Genomic DNA, 12,778 nt, shown 5'->3' on the forward strand with positions numbered 1-12,778 from the left:
TGTGCTTACGTCACAGCCACCTATGAAATATACATATACAGAGCTTTACAATGTACATATTTGGAGATCATGTTTAGTTTTGATATCAGGAGAGATTAAAATGAGGAAGGAGAGAAGTCTCATTGTTTCAGCTGTCTTGTATCACAGCTTGCTATGGACAAAGTGACATCATTGTTCTGTACAATAAGACATTAAAATATTAATATTTGAGTTGTGACATCAGTTTTATATCACTTCTGAAGGGAATATTACTAATATCACTAATGATGGAAAGATTGTATAAATTGATGGAAATGATAGAAATTTTGCTATTTTCTTTCTCAAATAAATGTACAATACCTGAAAATTTCATAGTCATAGAAATGTAGGGCTGGAAGGAGCCTCAAGAAGTCATCAAATCCAGTCTCCTGCACTGAGGCAGAACTGAGTAAACCTAGACCATCACTAGCAGGTGTTTGTTCAACCTGTTCTTAAAAACCTCCAATTATGGGGTTTCTACAAACTCCCTTGGAAGCCTAATCCAGATCTTAACTACCCTGATAGTTAGAAAGTTCTTCCTGATGTAAGCAGGGTCTGAATGAACTCTCCCCTAACAGCTAGCTAGGAGGGGGCAAGACTTCAGAAGCAAACTGTATTTACCTGAACAAACCTACTCTGCTTAGATATCCAGCAGATAGAGTGGTGTTGCTCAAAGTGATCAATTTTGGCAGGTGTTGGGTTACAAATCATTTCAATACTGAATGCAGTAGTAGTGAAATGCTGTTATCAATGTTGTCTTTATTGTATGAATAAAGGGGATCAGAACTGTGCTTAACCTGTCTCAAATAACGGGGTCATCCTCAACTGAACGGACCTCGTTAAGTCAGGGGCTTGAATGCCAGACCCCCATGAAAGTAAGAGAGGCAGGGGCAGGGTGTGGGTGTTCTAGCAAGGAGATGTGGACTCTCTTCTCCCCCCTGCGCCCCCCCCCAGGTTTAACTTATTCCTCCCCACTGTTGAAAGATAGAGCTAAATAGGCTTCATTATGAGCCATTTGTTACATTAAGTACTCAATGAGAGCTGAAATTACTTGTGGTGGGGCAGTGTTTCTGCTCAGGCTGCTAAAAACTAAAAATCACTAAGAGACTGATCTACAGAGGTCACAGCAGAGAGGCAGGTGACAGAAAAGGTGGTGAGGAGGCAGAGAGCAGGTGGCTGGTAGCATTGAGGAACAGCGGATGGCAGGGTGGCCAGGAACAGCAGCTGGCAGGGCGGACAGCCAGAGCAGGTGCTCACATGGCGGTGCAAGCCAGGTGTCTTCTTCTCTGGGTGGGAGGTGAACTCACACAGATGCACTTCTGAACCCTGGGACCTCACTGACTAAGGACAACCACCGTGAGTGGGGTCTGGTGAGGAAGCACAGAGGGGCACAGTAAAAGAACTTTTGGTTGTAGAACTCAAGAACATGAGGCAGAAGACTCTGCCCCATGGACTCAGAGGTGGGTGTCCTGCTCACAGTTTTATGTTTATGTTATTCTGCTGTGCTCACTCCTTCTTTTCCTTAGACTGATGAAATCTCTGATTCTATGATCACTTTCACACAAATTGTCCTCCACCTCAAATCCACAACCAATTCCTCCCTGTTGGTCAGAATCAAATCTAAAATGGCCATCCTGTTGGTTACTTCCTTGACTTTCTGAAACAAACAGTTGTCCCCAATACCTTCCAATATTGGAAATTTTGCAATATTACTTTCCCCCATTACTACCAGGTCTTGTGTTTTGGATATTTCTGTTATTTGTTCTAGAAATGCCTCATTCACCTCCTCTTCCGGATTTGGTGGTCTCTGGTAGACCCCTACCATGATGTCACCCCTATTTTTCCCCTTTTATCTTTACTCGGAGACTTTCAACTGGCCTGCCTCTAATCTCTTTTCACCTGTTGGTTTCACAGTTAATAATAAATTTTATTTGCTTTTCATACAACCAGTCTCAAAAATTGAATTCTGACTGTGGTTTCCCCCTTGGCTTTCAGAATGTAGTAGCTACTTGGTTGCTTCCCCCCATCTCTCCACAGGATTTTTTTCTTTCCATCTTCCCTGCTGCTTGTACACCCTAGGGATGGAGCTCCCAATAGCAGGTTGTAAGCCTGTCTAGGTGGAAAATGAGAAGCATGTGCATAGGGGTATAGCACTACAGGCATTTTAAATTTTTGTGCCCAGATGCAGAATACCTTGCAAAATACCTGCTGACTTTCTGCCTGCTGATCCTGGTCCTATTGACTTATCCACATGGAACCACCTGTGCCTACAGGAGATGAAGAGACACCATAATGAACCCAGAATTACTTGCCAGTTCACCTTGTCCTCACCAAAGTGATTGACAAAAGGGAAACTGGACTGGTGGAAGAGTGAGAAGCAAAGATGAAGACACCCAGACCTACCATCCTTGGATGCTGTATACTTTCAATTTTTTTTTCTGAAAAGTTGACAGGTCTGTACCTTTTGCTTAAGACTATCAACTCTCTCTGTATATTATTATAAAAATATTGCTATAAATAGTCTTGCATTGAAGGAAAACAAATAGTTTCCCTCCACATTGGTAATTTCTTATTTTTCTAGTGTTGGGTGCATTCTCAGCTCAGCCATCGGTTTGGAAAGTCAGAAGCACCCATCCTCATCTGGCTTTTTGGTGGGTGTAAGTGAGCTGGACAATTCATTCTATACTTGTGTGTGTAATAGAATTGTGACAGTTTGAACAAGGTGAGTTTTTAAAATATCCTAAACGTGTCATTGTGGTTGAACTACTGGATCAGGATTGTGGATCTGGGTTCAATTCCCAGCTCTACCACTTCTTTTGTAACCTTGGGCAAGTTAATCTCTCTGTGCCTCAGTTGTAAAACTAGGATAATACTTCCTTTCCTCAGGGGGTTTTATGAGGACAAATTGTTTGTGATGTGCAAAGATACTAGTGTTGGAGACCATTAGTGCCCAGATAAACTATATGGAATATACGGAGCTACCTAAGTTTTTTAGTCCACATATTTGCTTATGCAGTAGTCCTGAGGGCCTGAGAAATCCATAAAAAGCCTGCGTTTGCCAGGTATGTGAACATGATTAAAGCCTTCTTCAGTGAGAGTTAATAACAGCCTATTAATGCTTAGTGAAGTCAGTCAATTAATAGGCTGTCATTAACTCATTGAATGAGGCTGCTGATAGACTTTAAAGACCTAGTTTCTGCCATGACATCTGCTTCCAAATGGATAGAGCCAGACATTATTTTTGTGGGGGCCTCCAATCAAAAGCAGGGCTCCAACTTGCCATAATGAAGTGATGCATGGCTGTCCAGTTGCACTGTATTTTGAGAGATGCCTTTTATTTGATGCCTAATGGCCCATGACCCATTTCCAATAAGGAACTACCATGAAGCACTGAATCAGATAAAATGTGTTTTCAAGCAATAATTATGCCAACAATCAGACTCTTTGACACAAATGAATTATTTTGTACTGTGTACACTTTTGTTCCATGCATAAAAACATTGTGGCTGGTGTCCTTTAACAATAACTTTTGCCTGACATTTTTCATGGAGCAGTCGTTTATTTTCTTAACACACAGGTACCACCCTACTCCTTGTGAGCAACAATCAGACTTCATCCTTCCTTTCCCCACTGCTCCTATTGCGAAGTAGAGGTGAATAGGATGCTCTAGTAATATGCTGCTTCTTCCCTTTTCAGTGCCTTTGTTGGAGGTTGGAAAGATACCATGGTAAGTTGTTTCCTTATCCTTGGTCCCTTTACAGGGCTGTCGTGGGCAGATGCAGTGCTGAGTTGTTTCCTTCTCCTTGGACCCCTGGCTGGCTGGGGGTTGGTGTGAGCAAAAACCTAGAAGATAATAAGGTGATAAATAACAGTCAGCATGGATTTGTCAAGAACAAATCATGTCAAACCAACCTGATAGCTTTCTTTGACAGGCTACCAAGCCTTGTGGATAGGTTGGAAGTGGTAAATGTGGTATATCTTACTTTAGTAAGGCTTTTGATACTGTCTTGAATGACCTTCTCATAAACAAACTAGGGAAATACAACCTAGGTGGAGCTACTATAAGGTGGGTGCATAACTGGTTGTAAAATCATTCCCAGAGAGTAGTTATCAGTGGTTCAGTCATGCTGGAAGGGCATAACAAGTGGGGTCCTACAGGGATCAGTTCTGAGTCTGGTTCTGTTCAATATCTTCATCAATTATTTAGATAATGGCATAGAGAGTACTGTGATGTTGCACCCCATAATGCTTTATGGAAATATACTTATGAAAGTAAATAAGACATAACTGGAATATGTTTTATGCTAGATATGCCATGTAACATATCTCTGCAAAGGTTATGATTTACTAGATATATTCATCCTATTTGTATGCATGTATCATTTTTGTATTCGAAGTTATGAATATTGGATGTGTACTTGTTTGATTTTAAGTAGCCTTAGTAAGGCATTTGGTCAGCTTCTTTAGAAAGGAATTTGCAAGTTAAGTGCCCAATCAAGAAACACTTAAGCTGACAATGAACTCTGAGATTCCAGTCCACATCTGAGCTTTCCTGGGAATGGGGCCTGGCTTGTAAGGACTGAGTCATGCCTGGACATGTGATTTGCCCATGTGACTCCAAAACTCCATCTTGGATATGGATTCTGCATAGGAGAGGAGAAGGGGTTTCCATACACAAGAGGAAGTCTATTTAAGCCCCTGGAAACCCCTCCATTTTGTCTTCAACTGACTCAAGAGGTAGCCTCTCCGCCCCCAAAGGATTCCTGAAAGAAACTGGAACAAAGGACAGTAACTACAAGGGTGTGAGTGATTGTTGGACCCAGACTAGAAGGAGGCTAGTCTGTAAAAGAAACTTATTGGAACATCTCTGAGGGTGAGATTTCACCTATAATCACTTTCTTACTGTATTAGGTTTAGACTTGCATATTTTATTTTATTTTGTTTGGTAATTTACTTTGTTCTCTCTGTTATTACTTGGAACCACTTAAATCCTACTTTTTGTATTTAATAAAATCACTTTTTACTTATAAATTAACCCAGAGTATGTATTAATACCGGGGGGGGGGGGAAGGAAACAGTTGTGCATACCTCTCTATCAGTGTTATAGAGGGCGAACAATTTGTGAGTTTACCCTGTTTAAGCTTCATACAGGGTAAAACGGATTTATTTGGGGTTTGGACCCCATTGGGAGCTGCGTACCTGAGTGTTGAAGACTTGAACACTTCTTAAGCTGTTTCCAGTTAAGCCTGCAGCATTTGTGGGACGTGGTTCAGACCTGGGTCTGAGTTTGTAGCAGGCAAGCATGTCTGGCTCAAACCAGGCAGGACACTGAAGTCCCAAGCTGGCAGGGAAAGCGGGCTCAGAGGTAGTCTCAGCACATCAGTTGGCAATTCCCAAGGGGGTTTCTGTGATCCAACCCGTCACAAGTACACTTATAAAAGTTTGCGGATGATACCAAGCTGCCAGTGCTTTGGAGAATAGGATTAAAATTCAAAATGATCTGGACAAACTGGAGAAATGGTCTGAAGTAAATTGGATGAAATTCAATAAAGACAAATGCAAAGTACTCCACTTAGGAAGGAACAATCAGTTGCACACATACAAAATGGGAAATGACTGCCTAGGAAGGAATACTGCGGAAAGGGATCTGGGGGTCATAGTGGATCACAAGCTAAATATGAGTCAACAGTGTAACGCTGTTGCAAAAAAACCAAACATCATTCTGGGATATATTAGCAGGAGTATTGTAAACAAAACACAAGAAGTAATTCTTCCGCTCTACTCCACTCTGATTAGGCCTCAACTGGAGCACTGTGTCCACTTCTGGGCACCACATTTCAGGAAAGATGTGGACAAATTGGAGAAAGTCCAGAGAAGAGCAAGGAAAATGATTAAAGGTCTAGAAAACATGACCAATGAGGGAAGATTGAAAAAACTGGGTTTGTTTAGTCTGGAGAAGAGAAGACTAAGAGGGGACATAACAGTTTTCAGGTACATAAAAGGTTGTTACAAGGAAGAGGGAGAAAAATTGTTCTTCTTAACCTCTGAGAATAGGACAAGAAGCAACGGGCTTAAATTGCAGCAAGGGCAATTTAGATTGAACACTAGGAAAAACTTCCTAACTGTCAGGGTGGTTAAGCACTGGAATAAATTGCCTAGGGAGGTGGTGGAATCTCCATCATTGGGGATTTTTAAGAACAGGTTGGACAAACACCTGTCAGGGATGGTCTAGATAATACTTAGTCCTACCTTGAGTGCAGGGGACTGGACTAGATGACCTCTTGAGGTCTCTTCCAGTTTTATGATATCCTAGTGAGTTGTTTCCTCCTTTGCCCCCTCACAGGGTGGGTGTGTTGGTAGCCAGCCTGTCCTCCCCCACAGGATACCCTGCTGGTTCAGAGGGCCAGCCTGGGAGTTGCTGAGGTGCTGTGAGGCCCCAAGTAGATACTGGCTACTGCCCTATCTTCCTCTAATCCTCCCCTCCCCCCGACCCCATCATACTGCAGTCCTCAGCCTCCTCCACACCTCTGAGGCCCCGGTTCACATTACTGCAGCCCCTCAAGGAACGGAGCAAGTCCCTTCTGGCCGCCCCCAGTGCGGGGAGGCTGCCTGGCATGGATTCCCTGAGACCTCCCCTTGGGGGTGTACACCCCCCCCGAATTTCCCCAACACCCCAAAAACCCAGTTACATGCAGTGTTGCCAATTTAGTCATTGGTTGGAAATCTGAATTGAAATTGAAACATTAATAGACACTTTAGAAGCATATGCAGTATATGAGAAAATACTTGTACCTGAGAAAGCATAATGGGTTTGAAAAGTATGAACAAAGACTAGCTTCCTCATACAGCTGTTATTTATGACAATGTCAGTACATTTGTTTTGGCTATATTGGCCTACCTAATAATTTCAAATTATTATTTATAAGCAAGGTCTGAATGAGCTCTCCCCTGATAGCTAGTGATGAGCCAGTGGTGGGTGGAAAGGCTTCAGGACCAGACTGTATTTACATGAACACACCTACTCTGCCTAGGTATTCAGCAGACAGAGCTATGCTGCCCAACTGATCAATTTTGGCTGGGGTTGGGTTACAAATCACGTAAGTATTAAATGTGAGGGTCATGAAATGTTGTTGTTCTTATTGTATGAGTAAAGGGCAGCAGAACTGTACTAAGAGCTTAGACCTGCTATGGGACAGTGTTTCTGTGGAAGAGACAGCCCAGCCTGCACTAGCCGTGAGGTTTCCTCACTGAGAGCTGGATAGAACCGTGAGAGACTGACTTGCCGAGATCACAGTGGCAGGTGGCAGCAGAAGGTGACAGTGCAGGGACATTGGGGACGGAGTGGTAGTATGAACAGTGGCACAAAAAACAACAGCAGCCAGAGCATTGGACTATGTTTTAGTGACTTTGCTCCAGAATGCTAGATTTGTGACTGGGAAACTTATATAAATATACGTTTCCTAGTAGGCCAAGATTTTTAAAATGCATTATTTGCCAAGGTTATTATCTATCATCATCGCTATCTCAAGAGGTCATTATCTTGGGGAGTTTCTGTACTAAACTTTATTATTATAATTATTTTTCATGTAAGAACGGCCATATTGGGTCAGACCAATGGTCCATCTATCCCAGGATCCTGTCTTCCAACAGTTACTATCCCAGGTGCTTCAGAGGGAGTGAACAGAACAGGGAATCATCGAGTGATCCATCCCCTGATGCCCATTCCCAGCTTCTAGCAAACAGAGGCTAGGGACACTCAAGAGCATGGTGTTCCATCCCTGCCCATCCTGGCTAATAGTCATTGATGGACCTAACCTTCATGAACCCTGTTATAATTTTGGCCTTCACAACATCCCTGGCAAAAAGTTCCACGGGTGACTGTGTGTTGTGTGAAGAAATACTTCCTTTTGTTTGTTTTAAACTTGCTGCCTATTAATTTCATTTGGTGACCCCTGGTTCTTGTATTAAGTGAAGAGGTCAATAACACTTCCTTCTTTATTTTTCTCCACACCAGTCAAGATTTTATAAGCCTCTATCATATTCCCTCTTAGTCGTCTCTTTTCCAAGCTGAAAAGTTTGAGTCTTTTTAATCTCTCCTCATATGGAATCTGTTCCATATGCCTAATCATTTTTGTTGCCCTTCTCTGTACTTTTCTAATATACCTTTTTTGCGATGGAGTGACCAGAACTGCACACAGTATTCAAGATGTGGGCATATCATGGATTTATATAGTAAAAGTGGAGGAGCTTGGTTTGCCAGACTGATCAGCTAAGCCAATACTCACAGCCTATATGAAAAGGCTGCAAAACACCATGGCTCGGACTGCATCAACATGCAGAAAGCATTATAAGCCAGTCACTGTCAAAGCCAATTTTAGAAGAATTTAACGAGGCTGTAAAATGCTGGAGACTCAACTCAGTTTATATGAACTGTTTATGTGGCTATTGCATCATACTTTCTATTTCAGCAAGAGATACCACACACTACAAACTGGAGACCAATGAAAAGTGCATTGTCACTTGTTAATCCTGAAGTTGGACACTGGTTTTGAACAAGACTGGCAAATGCTCGCTATCTTTCTGAAAAAACGCAGCTGACTCTCTAGAAGCATGCGGTGCAACAGTGAAAGACTCAGCAGTTGAAAAAGTGAAGAACTCTCTCACCATATTCAAAATATATGCATACATGGCTGATGAATGCACCAATGCAAATAGGCATTAAGTTTTAAGTCATTGTGTATGTTATCTTGATGTCCATGGTAGGCCAGTAGATGCATTCTCGATGTTCAGGTTATAGAAGACACATCAGCTGCATCTGTGACATCTTAGAAGAATTAAATGTTTGTAAACTGAACCCTAAACAGATGGCTGCTTGTGCATTTGATGGAGCTACAAACTTCTCTGGAAGATGTAGTTGAGTACAAGTTTTGCTCAGAGAAAAGTCTAACCCTAATCTCTCCTATACACACTGTAGAGGCCATCTACTCCAGCTAGCGCTAGTACAAGCTGCAGAATCTTCAAAAGACATTGAAAAGCCTTACATTTTCAGCAAGAGTCCAAAAGGACTGAACATCTTGGAAACAAATAAAAGATACGCTGGAACTGAAGTTCAAACCTGGGAAAACCTGCTGGCTTTCTCATGAGCAATTCTTGTCTGTTGTCTTAAAATTACTGCAACCATTGTTACGGACTTTGGAAAGTATCCAAGATAGAACAGATCTAAGTAAGGAGACTTTTTTTACTAAGTTCAGAGAAGACTAACGCCATTCTCTCTAAGTCTATTGTTGAAACCACTTGGGTCATTAAACAACGTCATCCAGGCATCTGCTACAACAGTAGTAGATCTTTGTCCAGCAACAGAAGCTACCCTTGGATCAATCAGAGATATCCATTGAAAATGTACTAGAAGAAACAAAAACTTCAGTCCAGAAGTTGACTAATGAAGGTCTTAAGTGAAGAAGATAAGAAGTGTTTGTTAAACCAGCTGAAAAAGTACACAGACTTGATTCTTACAAATCTACAGTAGCTATTTCTGGATTCTACTCAACCTCTACATAGCTTTTAAAGATGCCTGTCCTATAAAACACCTACAGTTGAGTGGAGTTAGGCACTACCAGCAATAGGATCAGGACAGAATAGAAAATTTTGAACAGAGGGTGAAATATCAGATGACAAATAAATGAAAACTTAACTTCAACTTCTTTATCATCACTAATAGTTTGACCCAATTTTTGTGCTATGTTTCCTGGGATGAAAGAAGTAGAAATTCATCTCTTGCTACTCCCAGTCACAACAGCTACAGCTGAGTATTCTTGTCGCCTTCTGCCTGATCATGAGCATATCATGAAGGACTGGAAGTAGGACACACAAGAAGACACCAAAGGGTTGTGCAAAATTACACCAAGAAACCAAGAAGGAGGCAGATGTAGTGCTTCACAGTAAGCTTGAGTAGCCAACTTTAATTTTTGTGATGATTTTAAAACACGAGTTAAACCTAAAAAAGGGGTGGTGAAACATTTTTCAGTTCTTACTAAGGTGCCATACAGCCGACCTTCGCCCCCACGGTCTCAACCCTGGTCGCCCCGCCCATACTCCAACATCCTCCCTCCCCCCGTTCCAATTTCAGTTCCTGGGGGAAACACGGCGGCCGGGCCCAGGCTCGGCTGCAGCTCCGGGGCTGGATTACGTCACGTTTCCCACCTGCGGGCTGGGAGCTCCCGCTGCCTCGCCCAGCCAGCAGCTGAGGAGCAAAGGGCAGGGGGCGGCTCCCTGCCGGCGCATGCGCCCCAGGCCTGTCCAGGGTGGTGCGCTGCGCTGCGCCCTGGATAGCGGAGGCGGGAGGCGGCGGGTTACCGGCTTTGCTTTCTGCAGGCACCGCCCTCTCCCCCATGCTTGTGACGCGTGGCACCGCCCCCCGCTCCTCCTATAAGTGCCGGGCTGCGGCGCTCCCTCCTCTTCTTTCCTGCCTGCTCGGCGTCGTTGCGCGTGTCCCTGCCTGGCCGCCCGCCGCTACCACCACCCCGCTCTGCCCGGCTCGCTCCCCTCGCGTTCCCGGCCTGCCCGTCTCTCCGCGCCCGTGCCCCGCCGTCCCAGCGCTGCCCTGCGCTCCCCCTGCCGGCCGCCCCCGCAGCCTATGGCCCTGGAGGGCGCCGCTGCCGCCGCCTGTATTTCTGCTGTAGGTTCCCACATCCCTCTTTAAAAATTCCGCCTAAAAAGCGAAGACGATTTACCAAATCTTTCGGGCCGTTGTCCCACGTGAGTACCCGGGCTGGGGGCAGGGCGGAGGGAGACCCCCCACCCCCGGGGACACTGGGCGTGGGGTGGGGGCAGGCCGACCCCCTGCCCTCCGGCACTGCGTATTGCCGCGCAGGGGCCGGTGGAGGAGGCGGGGGGAGACCCCCCCAAATGCTGGCACATCCCTTTTCAGTATGGCCGGGGAGGGGGGTGGGGTGGAAAGCGAAAGCCCCAAATCCCTGGGGGCTGGGGCGAGGCAGAGACCCCCCCCCCCACGCCTCCAACGCTGGCAGCTGCGAAGCAGACGCCCTCCCAAGCCTGGGGCTTGTTGGCGGGAGGTACGGGCACAGCTGGGCTCTGCGGGCTTTTGGCCCCAGACCTCCCGGCTGGTGGAGGGCAAGTTCCTAGGGCTTGGCAGGCTCCGGCCCCCCGGAAAGAGCGGAGGATGTTTGTCCCCTTCCCCACATGACGAGGGGGCGGGGGATCCAAGCACCGCTTCCATCCTCGGGAGGGATCTGCAGACCTTCGGCCACCCCTGCCCCGAGCAGCGGCTGTGGGAGGCGTGAGCTGTAGGTCCTTGGCAGCCGTGGCGGGCTGGGGGAGCCGCGGGCAGCACCCCCCTTTCCAGCAGCGGTCGCTGGGAAGAAGAGGATGAGTCACAGATTTGCGCCCTCCCCTAGTACGCATTGCTGCGGATCTCTGCCGCTTAATGCGGGGCTGGCGTGTCCTCACTGAGCGGGGCAGAAGTGAGGTGCTGTTGCACATTTAGCAACGGAATGTGTGTGTGGAGGGTGCTCAGCAGCTGCTCCTCAAACATGGCGGACACCCGTGTGTGTGTGTGTGTGAGAGAGAGAGAGCGGGGATCTGGGGGCTGCTGTGCCGTGGCTGATGTATCCGCTCAGTGGGGGGAGGAGAGGAGACGAGCCACAGACCCAAATGTGCCTATGTAAGGGGGGGCTCAGCAGCTGCTCTAACATGGCGGATTCCCGTGGAGGGGGTTGGGTGGCTATGTGTGATGTGTCTCAGTCTGAAGTGGGTCAGTTAGCAGTAATAGCAGACTCCTCCTCCAGCTGCTTCTGCATTGCTCGATGCCCTTTTTTTGGGGCTGGGGGAGGAGAGGGGAGTCTCTTGACTTGGCTACTTAATAACAGTGAAAGGAGACTCCCCTCTCCCCCAGGAATAGTCTTTGTAGCAGGAGCTGTTTCATCATCACTTCTGAGTCAGGGCAGCTCTGACAAGGGGTAGTGTTGTTTCCCTCCCATATGGATCTTTGCTGATTCTCTTTCTCTCTAGTAAACTGACACTCAGAATGCCATTTTCGGGGGTGTAGGGAAATAGGTTTGTAACTAGATGTTTTGATCAGTAAAGAAGGCCTGACTAGACAGGGGAGGAGGGCAAGGGAGCAGAAGAGGGGTTTGTAGCATGGCAGAGACTCCTCTCGCTTCTCAGAGGCCATGTTGTGTGACTGTGACTATCCATCCGGGTTCTGTTGTGGTGTCACACACCTCTTTCCTTATCCCCACCACTTGAGCCATGTTGTGGGTGCTGGCAGGTGGTAACCCCCAATGATATCTTCATGCTCTGCCTTTGTTACTGGGGTTCGTGACAGGGGCATGTGTGAAGCTCATGTGGCAGTAGTGGGAGGTGTAGGGGTTGAGGATACTGCACAAGTGGCTTACTGTAGCCCTCTCCCAGGGGTCTTAATGTCTTGGGCACATTAACTTAATGCTGATATGCCAATGGGTAAGGAATGCTCTTCTGTACCCCCTCTATCCTGCTTAGCAATCACCCTCAACCTCAGACACAATCTCTCCTTCTCTTGTTGCCTCAAGGACGGACACACACACAAATATTCTCCCCTCCCCACCACCAGTCTGTCAGGCTAACAGTAACTGGGTTGCTGCTGCCCACCAGTTCTTTTGGAATTGTCTCAATTAAGCCCATTTTCACTGTTTTGGCTGCCTTGGGAGTCCTTTTGGTCTGATTATTTATGTCCTTCTCAGTCACAGTGGTGGCCTGTGGAAAG

General features: G+C 45.9%; 1 protein-coding gene across 2 annotated transcripts in view; it reads left to right on the forward strand.

Annotated features, from left to right (window-relative positions):
* The first annotated feature begins 10,474 nt into the window (after positions 1 to 10,474).
* AZIN1 (antizyme inhibitor 1) overlaps positions 10,475 to 12,778 on the forward strand; it is a 59,601-nt gene continuing 57,297 nt past the window's right edge. Inside the window, exon 1 of one of the 2 annotated variants that reach the window (XM_077809895.1) lies at positions 10,475 to 10,773. The gene's annotated coding sequence lies outside the window, so the exon portion shown is untranslated. The remainder of the gene's footprint in view (positions 10,774 to 12,778) is intronic. The other variant, XM_077809897.1, reaches the window with a different exon arrangement.

Source organism: Eretmochelys imbricata, chromosome 2 (genome assembly GCF_965152235.1).
Source record: "Eretmochelys imbricata isolate rEreImb1 chromosome 2, rEreImb1.hap1, whole genome shotgun sequence".
Taxonomy (NCBI): Eukaryota; Metazoa; Chordata; order Testudines; family Cheloniidae; genus Eretmochelys; species Eretmochelys imbricata.